Source organism: Scyliorhinus canicula, chromosome 16, assembly GCF_902713615.1.
Source record: "Scyliorhinus canicula chromosome 16, sScyCan1.1, whole genome shotgun sequence".
Taxonomy (NCBI): Eukaryota; Metazoa; Chordata; class Chondrichthyes; order Carcharhiniformes; family Scyliorhinidae; genus Scyliorhinus; species Scyliorhinus canicula.
The window spans coordinates 140,239,395-140,252,906 of NC_052161.1; the positions used below are offsets into that span (position 1 = coordinate 140,239,395).

At 44.1% G+C, this 13,512-nt stretch overlaps 1 protein-coding gene across 4 annotated transcripts in view; it reads left to right on the top strand.

Moving 5' to 3' along the window:
- The window catches only part of LOC119979672 (tumor necrosis factor receptor superfamily member 14-like), a 168,944-nt gene that overhangs the window by 84,142 nt on the left and 71,290 nt on the right, over positions 1-13,512 (top strand). The window lies entirely within an intron of this gene.

Here is a 13,512-nt window from a genome sequence, read left to right on the forward strand (position 1 = left end):
AAGATCCCGCCATTGGCCAATGACCTGCCACTTCCGCAAAAGACGGCGTGGGGGCGCGCGGAAATTCCCGTCCAATGTTTCAGGTCTCTTTTCCCAAATGCTGCCAGACCTGCTGAGTATTCCAGCAGGTTTTGATAATATATTTTGCTAAGCTCACCATACAGCTGTGTGCATTGGAAAAACAGTTCGAACCTATTTAAGTCTTACAAAGAAACCATTTCATACAAGAAGGGTGGAGTTTTTGAGGAACTCTTATTGAAATGTTTCTCCACAGGTGTAAATATAAATTTCAGATGCAGTACTATTTAAACCAAATATTATTTATCTTAATATCATCAGGCGCAGGTTTATTCAGTTTATTTTAATTTGGCCTCTTTACTATTCATCAGTGTATTATGTGTAATGCACATTTTCAAGAAGTTCCTTTTAAGTGGTTGACCAGTAGCTGGAGGAAGTGAGCAAATGAGCTGCATGGCCTCTAAGGGGACGTGATCCATCCATTCCCTCTTTGTGCTGTCTCAGCAGGTGGCTCTGGAACCTTGCAAATTCACCAAATCTTTAAAGTGTAGAAAGGAGGCCATTTGGACCATCGAGTCTACACTGGCTCTCTGAAAGACCATTCTACCTAGTCCCACGCCCCTGTCTTATCAGGTAACCTTGCACATTCTTTCTTTTCAGATAGCAATCCAATTCCCTTTTGAATACCTCGATCGAACCTGCCTCCACCACCCTCTCAGGAAGTTTGTTCCAAACTCCAGCCACCCTCTGGGTGAAAATACTTTTCCTCATATCACGTTTACTCCTTTTGATCAATTATTTTGAATCTGTTCCCTCTAGTTCACGATATTCTTTTGAGTGCCACGTTATTGATTTCTAAGACCGTACATCTTTTGCTTATTGGAGCAGTTTGCTGGGTGATATTGGGCTAGCTTCACTCTGAAACTTTATTTATGCCAGTTCCTGCTATTCCCATGCTATTAGGCTCCCACAACATGGTCAAAGATCTGTGGGGGAACAAACTGGCAGGCAGCATTGTGGTTGTTTGAGTCTTGCATTTCTTGGTTCCTCAATGTGGGGAACTGTTGCTAATTGTGTTTGTACTTAATTTGCTCTGTTTAATCACCTTGCTCTAGAGTCGCCAGGTATCTTTATGATACCACCACGAGGTTCAAGTTCAAGTGCTGATCAATAACTCAATACACCAGTTAGTAAGTTTCAAATCAAAACACATTTATTATATACAGTCAATCGCTACTCATGCATAAAACACTACTTACTAGACTATCTCTAACACTAAAAGGCCTATACTTAGCTTTGGAAAGGCCCACCAGGTCAGGGGAACAATGGCCTTTCGTTCGATCCTGAGGCTGCAGGCTTCCAGCTGGTATGGACTAGTAGCTAGGAGCGCCTATCTCGTAGCGTGCATTGACTGGACACTTACCTGGTTGGTGCAGCTGCTAGGCAGGTCTCTCGTTGTTGAGAGTCACGGTCAAGAATTGTTTCGAGCTGCTGAGAGACCCTGCCAAGAAGGACGAATTGAACTTGGGGACTCTATTTTATAGTCACCAGGGGTTTTGCGCCCTTTTGGGCGGACCCCGGACTTGGTTCTAATTGATTGGACTAAGTTGCAATCACTTGGATCGATTTCTCCAATACTGGAGCTGTTCTCTGATCGCTGGGCGGTTGCTAGGTGTCCGTTGGCCTTCCTTTGTCCTGGCTCCCGCTGGCGCCGGGGAGTCTGGTTTAGTCTCGATTACTCTTAATGTTTCCGATTGTTCCCGGGGATCGCTCATTAATATGCAGATAGTTGCTGGTTTCAGTTCTGTCTGGGTTTCTGCAAGTCCGAATACACAGGAAACCTTGTACCTGCTTGTTTCCCTGTGCCTGACTGAATTTCCCTGCATTCTTAGCGGACCTCCATTTTGGAATCGGGAAGTGGCCAACCCGGGTGGCTACAGAACTCAGGCAAGCATTCTGCCAAATCCAGAAGCCTTTGGATTGGATTTGGATTTATTGTTACGTGTTCTGAGGTACAGTGAGAAGTATTGTTTCTGCGTACAGTCCTGACAGATCGTTCCATACATGAAAAAACATAGGACATACAATAAATACACAATGTAAATACATAGACACAGACATGGGTGAAGCATCCAGAGTGCAGTACTACTCAGTGGAGAAGATGTGTAAAGAGTTCAGTTCATCCCATAAGAGGGTCATTCAGGAGTCTGGTAACAGTGGGGAAGAAGCTGTTTTTTAATCTGTTAGTGCATGTTCTCAGACTCTTATATCTCCAGCCCGATGGAAGAGGTTGGAAGAAAGAATAACTCGGGTGGGAGGGGTCTTTGATTATGCTGCCCACTTTCCCAAGGCAGTGGGACGTGTAGATGGAGTCAATGGATGGGAGGCAGTTTTGCGTGATGGACGAAGCTGTGTTCATGATTCTCTGTAGTTTCTTATGGTCTTGGGCCGAGCACTTGCCATACCAGGCTGTGATGCAGCCAGATAGAGTGCTTTCTATGGTGCGTCTGTAAAAATTGGAAAGAGTCAATGTGGACATGCTGACTTTCCTTAGTTTCCTGAGGAAGTATAGGCGCTGTTGTACTTTCTTGGACATAGCGTCAACGTGGGGGTGGACCAGGACATATTGTTTTGATGTGCACACCTAGGAATTTGAAACTGTCAGCCGTCTGGGCCCCATTGATGCAGACAGGGGTGTGTACGACACTTCACTTTCTGAAGTCAATGACCAGCTCCTTAGGTTTGCTGAAGTTGAGGGAGAGATTGTTGTAGTTACACCACACCACTGGGTTCTATATCTCCTTCCTGTGCTCTGACTTTGTATATTTGTGATGGAAACTATGGCAGATGGTAACAACTTGGGCGAAGGAAGCTCCAACGAATCTGGCCTTGGTGTGGCCTGATCTTTGTAGTGACCTGTGGGTTCACCCAGGCAGTGATGTAATGTTGTGTGATGGTGGACTGTGGGAACCTCCATAGATCCCTAAATCTGCACAGGCAAGTGACATACTCCCAATGTCCATGGGCTCTGCTGTTGCTGAGCTACCAAACAACATGGACAACTAGAATTTGTTTTCAATCATTCTGTTGTATCTCAGATTCCAGCATTTACAGCATTTGTATTTTTGAATATAATTGAATACCTAAAGCAGTTCTGATACCTTAAAAACTGTTAAAGAAAGTTCACAAAAGTACCTTTAAAACAATGTAATTGGGGGCAGCACGGTTGTTGGTCGTTCTGGGTGAGTGTGCTTAACACTCACTTGGCTCTGTTTCACGTTCTAAGCTCTGGAGTCGCCAGGTGCTGTAAAGACACCGCTACAGGTTTCAAGGTCAAGTTCAAAGCAATAAAGCTGTACACCAATTAGTAAGTCCAAAACAATTAGAGTTTATTATAACACAATTATAATAACACTCATGCACACGCTAAAGATTAAACTTACTTCTACCACTAAACAACTAATACTTAACTAAGAAGGAACTGCGAGGTCAGGGAACAAGGCCTTTGTTCTGTTCTGGTCTGCAGGCTTCGGATCACTATCAGTTGGCAAGGGTGTCAGTAATGCCGGTTTCAGGTAGCGGTCGTTGTTTAGGCACTTACGTTTTGGTGGCTGCTGCTCAACGGCTGGTGTAGAAGACAGGGTTCTGGAGGCTGGAGCCGGAGACTGAACCATGTGTGGGACCTTTCTTTTATAGGTCCCAGGGGGTCCGCGCCCCTTTGGGCGGACTCCCTTACCTGCTTGGGATCGATTGGACCTCTTCCCAATCGATATGTTTTGAACCCCCCAATCATAGGGCCGTTCCTTGGTTGCTGGGGCGGTTCTTAGGACTTATTGTCCTGGGCTTCTCTGGTGCCACTAGGTCTGGTCTCCTATAGAATGTATCGATTGATACTTAACTTGTGTCCATTGTATCTGGGACTTGCCCGGTATCACCTCATTAGTATGCTAACGACTTCTCTTTCACAGCGCTGCCTGGTCTCTGCAGCAGTCAGAAACCGGTGTCTGCAGTTGTCCCAATACATAATTGCTCTGCAAGCTGTTTGCTCTTTAACATGTCCGTTTTCCCTGCACTCTTTGCAGTCTTCCATTTTGTGTTCGTTAGTGGCCATCTCAGGTGGCTACACGGTGGTGCAGCGGTTAGCACTGCTGCCTAACGGCGCCGAGGTCCCAGGTTCGATCCCGACTCTGGGTCACTGTTCGTGTGGAGTTTGGACATTCTCCCCGTGTTTGCATGGGTTTCACCCCCACAACACAAAGATGTGCAGGTTAGGTGGATTGACCACGCTAAATTGCCCCTTAATTGGAAAAAATGAATTGGGCACTCTACATTTATTTTAAAAAACAATGTAATTGGTTAATGTCTAACGATTCACAAAATTCCTTTGTCTTCACAAAGTGTGGGAGTTCAAAGGTGAATTGATTGGCTATTGGCAAATCCCCCAAAAAGTACACGCTATATTTAAGATCAAATGCACCTACACAATTTATAGCTACATGCAATGTCTGACCACACGCATTAAACCTTCTTTCTATTTCAGAACTATTTTCCATCCCTCGGCCTACCTTTTCCGTTTGGCCATTAAATCAGGTGTCAGAAGCATTAAAAGGCTTGCATATATAGAACATAGAACAGTACAGCACAGAACAGGCCCTTCGGCCCTCGATGTTGTGCCGAACAATGATCACCCTACTCTTTTTTTTTTTTTTTTAAATTTAGATTAGCCAATTATTTTTTCTAATTAAGGGGCAATTTAGCGTGGCCAATCCACCTACTCTGCACATTTTTGGGTTGTGGGGGCGAAACCCACGCAGACACGGGGAGAATGTGCAAACTCCACACGGACAGTGACCCAGAGCCGGGATCGAACCTGGGACCTCAGCGCCGTGAGGCGGTTGTGCTAACCACTAGGCCACCGTGCTGCCCATGATCACCCTACTCAACCCCACGTATCCACCCGTAACCCAACAACCCCCCCCCCCCACTTAACCTTACTTTTTAAGGACACTACGGGCAATTTAGCATGGCCAATCCACATAACCCGCACATCTTTGGACTGTGGGAGGAAACCGGAGCACCCGGAGGAAACCCACGCACACACGGGGAGGACGTGCAGACTCCGCACAGACAGTGACCAAGCCGGGAACCGAACCTGGGACCCTGGAGCTGTGAAGCATTTATGCTAACCACCATGCTACCGTGCTGCCCACCTTTCATGGTCCTTTCATGGTCATAGGCATCTCAAAGCACTTTACAGCTGGTGAAATACCCTTCAAGTGTAGTTACTACCGTGATGTAATCAATTTTCACACAGCAAGGTTCCACAAACAGCAATGTGATAATGACCAAGGAAATGTTTTTTGTGATTTGATTGGGAGACAGATATTGGCCAAGATATTTGAGTAAACCCCTTCACCTCAGAGTGCAGACAGAGCATCAGTCTGATGTCTCTTGCAAGAGACAATAGCTCTGACAGTGCAGCACTCTCTCAGTACTACACTGAGTGTCAGGATAGATTTTTGTGCTCAAGTGGGATTCAAATCCATAACCTTACCTCTTTGTGCTGCCTCAGCAGGTGGCCCTACAGGCCACTTTCCACACACTGTATAATGAAATGCATACAGCAAGCAGTGGCACACACTGTGAATTAGGGTCAACTGTTTGTTCAATGCAAATCATGCCTTCATGGTTTTCCGATTGGAAGGTTACTTTTAGGCATTCAGTTGTCTTCTGGATGACATCAACTGGCAAAGTCCCAATAAACGAGCACACAGGACGACCGTGTGGGTTATCAATAAGACGGGTTTCAGAGAAGGAAAAAGCTGCTCCCCTCAGACCCTCTCACTCATGACCAACATGGAGGAGCAGGTTCCAGAAGCAGCCAAAGGCAATTGGACAATCAAGTGACTTGGACCTACTGGAATGTTACATCCAGACCTGTTGCCACCACCGAACCCTGAGAAGACATTTGTGTTAGTGTAATAGTATGACTTGAACTATAAAGACTACAGGAAAGAACCCAGTGTTTCCTTCTGCAAAAGGCAATTCCCATGTGCCCCACACAAAATACCTTGGTGTCACTTTGAAAGGGACTCTCATCTATGGGCCTCATCACCACAGCCAAAAAGTAAAAATCGGGGGTAAACCCAGTCCAAATTGAGTGATTCCCAATATCGCCCCACATTACACTTTCTGCAATTCACCTTGACACCAGAATGCTGTGAGATGGAAAATGCCAGTTTTCGGTTCAATAAGCCACCACGAAAGCCTTAAAATTACATTGACCAGTCAGGGAAATTGCAGTTGATATTCATTCAGCTGGAATCAACCCACTATCCAGATGGATGGAATCGGGGGACACTTGCAGCATAAAGAACTAATACCTCATCATTGATCCAATAGCACAAGTTCCTGGCTTCACGTTCCCTCAATGACAGTGAATAGAATTCAACCAAATCCACAGAGGGTATAGATGATGTGTCCAGCTGCTCCAGATGTCTAAGGTGAAGAATAACCTGAAGTTCGATTGTGGCGCCAATCCCAAACCATGGAACAAATCCCATCACTCTCGACACTACATTAACCCTTGCAATGCTGAGTTATGATAATACCACACCCCCTTTCTTTGTAAAAGAAAATTATTATAACATTGGTTGTGATATTTTCCACCAACGTGGAAAGGTGTAATTCTGACTGAACGTGGAAAGGTATAATTTTGACTATTAGTTAGTAACTTTCATAAACAACTGGAATACAGTACATTAATTCGTAGTAACTATCACACCACTTAGAGGAGCAAAAGTATCATAATACAGTCATCACAAATTAAGTCACTCTGGCAGTTTTCTCATCGATTGTCTCAACAGAATGTTCAAGGTGTTGGATTGTTCTGCCACATCTTCTTGCTGTGTCTACGCTAAGTAAGGACCTGGAAAGGCAATGTTCTTGAATATGTTATCACGTGGTACAATATTCAAAAGCTGCGGTTGAACTTTATGTTTGACAAGCAGCAATGCTTGTCTGTTTCTCCTGAACAGCGATCCCTGTTCTGTTTTCACTAAGTATGACCTAGGTGCTACTTGTTTCAGAACTTTAGCAATGTGTTGCCATCCTCCTTCTGGATTCTGAAGTCTCACAATGTCACCTTCCCGAAATTCAGGCAGAGGTTTGGTTGTCTATTGTAGACCTCTTGTTGCTTCTGTTACATTGCCATGATATGTTCACTTATCTCTGTATTATCCATTTCAGGACTGGTCATGTGGTTCTTAGTCATCTACTCATTAACATTTGAACAGGTGATGACCAGTTGATAACAGTGTTGCTCGGTATGCTCACGATAAGTCTTGACCATCTTCACTCGCTTTGCAGAATAACTTCTTTATTATTCCTAGTCCTTTCTCTGCTTTTCCATTAGAATGATGATAACATCTGCTAGAAGTAATATGATTGAAATTATATTGCTCTGCAAACAGTGTCCACTCCCAACTCGAGAAACACGGACCATTGTCAGAGACAACATTAAGAGGTATCCCATGGCGTGCAAAAATTGATTTTGTTGCCTTTATCACCGATCTGGCAGTGGAATCTTTCAGCATCATCATTTCTGGAAAGTTGGAATAATAGTCTATGACTATCAGGTAGTCGTGACCCTGGAAACAGAATAAATTCATGCTCACTTTGTTCCATGGACTGGTAACAATCTCCATCTGTTGCATGGTTTCTTTGCTCTGTGCAGGCTGATGCATCTGTACATGCTTGAACATATTGGTCGATATCTCTGTTTATTCCCGGCCAATACACCGACTGTCTGGCTCTCCTACAACACTTTCCTTTTTTAAAAAATAAATTTAGAGTACCCAATTCATTTTTCCAATTAAGGGGCAATTTTAGCATGGTCAATCCACCTGGCCTGCACATCTTTTTGGGTTGTGGGGACGAAACCCACGCAAACACGGACAGTGACCCAGAGCTGGGATCGAACCTGGGACCTCGGCGCCATGAATGCTACTCACTGCGCCACCGTGCTGCCCTCCTATGACACTTTTCGATGCCTTGATGACCCTCATGAAACTGCTGCAGAATCCCTAATGTAAACTGGCAGGAATCACTATCCTACGCCCCTTTCGCAGGACACCATCTACTGTAGAAAGATCATCTCTTAGATCTCGAAAGGCTGATCAACATCCAGCAGGCCATCCTTCTTTTAGGTATTGTTTCACCTTCTGGAGTGTCAAATCCTTTTCAGTTTCAGCTTTTATGGTCTGTAGTTTGCAGTCAGACACTGGTAGTATCTCAGTAAATAGACAAGCTTGAGATTCCACTATTTGGACTATCTCGGGTTCTGATGTTTCACCATCAGTGGTTGTCTTGAATTCTGATGTGTCAGCATCAGTGGTAGCTTCGGAGAGATCGTCCCTTGACTCTTCATCTTGGTCAGCTGAAGTACTGGTTGAGTGAATCCTTTCAATTAGCTGCAATCTTTCATAAGCATCCACTCCAATTAATGATGATCTCTCACCCTCTACCACCTCAAAGTCGATGGGTATCTCGTTGTTCCCATTCTTAATAAGACAGCAGTTTCCTCTTGTGACTATCTTGTTACCATTGTAATCTTTGAGCCTACACGTGGATTGCTTTATGACTGGTTTGCCAATAGCTTGCTTTAAAGATCGATAGGTGATAATATTTGTGTCAATTTTAAATGGTATTAATTTTCTATTTACTTCTAATGAGACAGTCCACTCCTTAATTATCTTTGAGAGCTCATTTACTGGTCTGTCATCTCAATCCAGTAAATAAATCCTAGTGATCGCTTCTATCATGAAGGTATCCGAAAGTGAATATAGTGAGCAATCCTCCCTATCCGCTACGATGTTGGAATTTTTCTCTGCACACTTTGGATCCGTCTGAAATCACTATAAGACTTGTTAAATTTTTTACTGGAACAGCTGCTGATAAACAACACTCTGCTGCAAAGTGGTTAAATTTGCCACAATTGGAACATAGTTTGTCTTTCGCAGGACAATTTTTTTTACTGTGGGCTTGTCCACAGCATGTGCACGTGATCACGCTCATGACACCACTTTCAAAATGGCCACAGGGCTTTGTACGCAGATTTCTTTGCTGAGCACAGCATTAATGGCGTCAGCCTGTTTCCCGATTTCACCCTCTTTTCCTTTGCAACAAACTCTACATATTTGCTCGATACCTGTTCGCTGGCCTTGCACATATTAATAGTGTCTATAATCGATAAAACCGGTTGTCTTAGCATTTTCTCACGCAAACGTCATCATTTATCCCAAACACAATCTGATCACGCAGCATTGAATCTGAGGCTGATGAAAAATTACAGGACTGCGCGCACAACTTTAGAGCTATGATGAAGGAATCTACTGACTCTTCCCTTAACTGCAGCCTTTTCCAAAACCTGTAGCGCTCATAGGTCTCATTCACCTGTTTCTTACAGTGTGTATCGAACCTTTGAAGCATCATGCTGCATTTATTTTTATCCTCATCTGCACTGAATTCAAACAAACTAAACATTTCTAATGCTTGCAGTCCAGCCAAATTTAATAGGATTGCTATTTTCCGTTGGTCTGAGGCATTTTCAAGCGCAGGCAGAAATAAAAACTTGAAAATGAAATGAAAATCGCTTATTGTCACGAGTAGGCTTCAATGAAGTTACTGTGAAAAGGCCCTAGTCGCCACATTCCGGCGCCTGTTTGGGGAGGCCGGTACGGGAATTGAACCGTGCTGCTGGCCTGCCTTGGTCTGCTTTAAAAGCCAATGATATAGCCCAGTGTGCTAAACTATCCCCTTCAAACTGCTGCTTGAAGAAAGCCGAGTTCTGGCATAGTTTATCACGTGCCTTGAAGTGGTCAGGGTTCTTGAGACCTTCCATCGTCTTATTAGTCTTTGCCATAGATTTATTCTGAGTTGTAGCTTCTGGATTGCTTCTTCAATCTCCTGATGCTATTCTTTCCTAATCTAACTGCTGTTTCTTACAAGAAATAGACTCCTGGCACCATGTGGTGTTCTTTGTGTTGCTTATTTCAGGATGGTTGGAGTGGTGTTCACAAAATAGCTTAAACTTAACGCTACTCATTTATTTATACTACTAACTTGGATTCGACACTTACTCCTTAAGAATACACAGTTGACAAATAACATCTACACTATACTCATCTACAGCTAATCTCACTACTGGTTTGAACAAATAACTACTCTCACTTGCACTATCTGCTCTTCTGACCTTCACCAGCTAACTCCTGCATACACTCTTCCCCTAAGGCCCAGCATCACTGCCTTATATAGTTGTAACTGTAGCTCCCTCGAGTGGCTACTCTCGACACTACATTAACCCTTGCAATGCTGATAGTTATGATAATACCACATCCCCCTTCTCCTTCCTCACCGCCTTCTACTCCCCTTGTCCAAGACAAGCCTGAAACAAACACTGCTGAAGGATGGACCCATCAGATCACCATGGAAACTAATAGTTTGAAAATACTGAAGAATACAATTTTTACATATGAATTGTACTAGATTCCAGTGAGATTGAAGAGGTAGCGCAGTTTGATCCTTTCCAAATCCCATCTCCATCCTCATGCACTTTCCAGATTTTCACAGAATAACGACTCAGAGGAGAAATCATAAAACCGCTACAGTGCAGAAGGCCATTCGGCCCATTGAGTTTGTACCGACCTTTTGAATGAGCACTCCACCCATGTCCACTCCCCCACCCACCGTGCCCCATCTCTGAACCCCGATAACCGAACGTGCACATCCCTGGACACTAAGGGGCAATTTAGCATAGCCATTACATCTAACCTGCTCATCTTTGGTCTGTGAGAGGAAACCGGAGCACCCGGAGGAAACCCACACAGACATGGGGAGAATACGCAAACTTCACTCAGACAGTGACCCAAGGTCGGAATTGAACCTGGGTCCCTGACGCTTGTCTGTTTTCTTTTTACTTCAGCGGTGCTGGGATTTGAATCAATTTTCCACAAGTAACAGAAGAAAATACACAATAAAGCGAATTGTCAACACAAAGGTGTTGAGTGAATCTCAGTATTGTCCCCATACAGTTTAGTTAACACATTGATGCAGCAGTTGTTGCAAGGTCAGACGGCCACAGCTGCATTAGAAAGAAGGAAAAAACAAGCAATGGAAACTAGTGATTTCATGGGTGTGAATCTCCAACTCCTTTTAAAATCTGTTGAAAATATAAGGTGGTCGGTGTGCGAGGGAGGTGGAAGAATGGAAAAGGTTCAAATGAATGTTTCACAAATAATATTTTCCTTTAAATCATACCAGTGGAAAAAATCAGTAATTCAGAAAGGATTTATTCGCCCACTCTGAAGACGTAATTCTCTCAGGTTTCCCCCCAGTATTTCTCTCGACCATTTATTATATTTTAGTGAGCCTCAACAGTAATAAGGTGACATTGGGAAAGGACACTGTCTAAGGCCCATCAGCTTTTGCACTGGCTGGAAGGTGTGAAAAACCTCTGGGTTTGACTTGTAATGAACACTGTATTCTACAGTATCAGAAGAAATGGATTAGTTTTGCACTTTATATAATGTCAGCTTTTATAAATTTTATAGGCGAAGTACGTTTTGGAAAAAATATATATTTTAAAACCTATTTTATTCACGGCATTTTCACATATACACACAAAATGTCAGAAATACAACAAAACTCAATAAACAAGCTGCCTGCCCCCTGATAGCAACACCCCGCCACATCTCGACTTCCCATTTTAACCCTCTTATCCCCGCCTTGCTGACTCTCAATCCTCCTTAAAGAAATCGGTAAATGGCTTCCACCTCCCGGTGAACCCCTCTGCTGACCCCTGCAGAGCGAACTTGACTTTTCCAGTCTCAGGAATTCCGCCAGGTCACTCACCCACACTCCCACTTTCAGCAGCTCCAAGTCCCGCCACCCTAGCAAAATCCGTCTCCGGGCTATCAGGGAGGCAAAGTCCAAAACATCGGCCTCTCTCATCCCCTGGACTCCCGGGTCTTCTGACATCCCAAATATCGCCATCTTTGGACTTGGAACCACCCGCACACCCAGCACCTCAGACATTACGTCCGGGAATCCTTGCCAGAACCCACTCAGCTTTGGGCAGGCGACGGGACATGTGGACGTGATTCATGGGCCTCCCCATGCACCGCCCACACCTATCCTCCACCCCCTACAAAGAACCTAATCACCCTCACCACCATCATACGTGCCCTATGCACCACCTTAAACTGGATGAGGCTTAACCTCACACACAACAGGACGCGTTCACCCTCCGCAAGTTTCCGGCCACTTCTCAGCTCCCACCACCCCTCCAGTTCCTCCCATTTATGCTTAATGCCCCCACCAGGGCTCCCTGCCACTCCATGAACTCCTTATAGATATCCGATAACTTCCCCTCACCTATTTCTTCCTTCAACAGCACCCTGTCCTGCAACCCCAGGGGCGGCAGCCCAGAAAATGATGGCACCTCTTTCCTCATGACGTTCCGAACCTGCAGGCAGCTAAAGCCATTCCCTCTGGGCTACTCATATACTTCCTCAAAGTCCTCCAGCCCTGCAAATTTTCCTCCTATAAACGAGTCCCAAAATGGTTCAATCCCCGCCTGCCACCACTCCCTGAACTTCGAATCCAGCCTCGCCGGTGCAAACATATGATTATTACACCATCTTAAATGCAACTTCCCCAGTCTCCTTTTCTGCCCTCTGGCATGAATAGGGAATACCTCACACTTTCCCCATGTTCAATTTATATCCCGAAAACCGGCCAAATTCCCCAAAATCTTCAGAATACTTCCAACCTTAATTGGAAAAAATGAATTGGGTACTCTGAATTTATATTTAAAAAAATAAGTGATTGATTATTTTTTCCATTCTCAAATGCAGGGGCAACATGGCCAGCTATTATCTGCCTCAATGTCTTTATTGAATTTGGTTAAACCAATCCAAACTGTAGATCAAAACTGAGCCTCCTTGGGTCAAACTTAGACTCTTTGCTCACTAGAGACATTACAAGGCAGTCAAATAGAGGACACGTCATGGTCAGCAGAGTTAAACATCTTCACAACTGAAGCTGAACTGATAATGCTCAGCAAAATCCAAAGTAAATAAGCAAGTTATTGGTTGGTAGGAGGATGCACACTGCCATCAGCCATGTCAAGTTTTCTTCCACTTCTCATATTTACATAACAAATATTCAAAAATGTTCAAATGAAATTATACGAACCAGACAAGATGCCCAGAAGCCCTCAAGATAGCCAGTGCTTATCCTGGATATTGAGACTCAGACCTCACTCAAATAAAGATGATCAGTGGGACAAGGCCGCACAGGGTAATTAATGAAAATTCAAACCGCAGCTTGACCACAGCAATCCATAGCGGTAAGTGATCGACTGTTTGCCAGGAGAGATCACAGGACTGAGTTATATAATTGGGATTTTATATTAATGAAAAAATAAAAATCGCT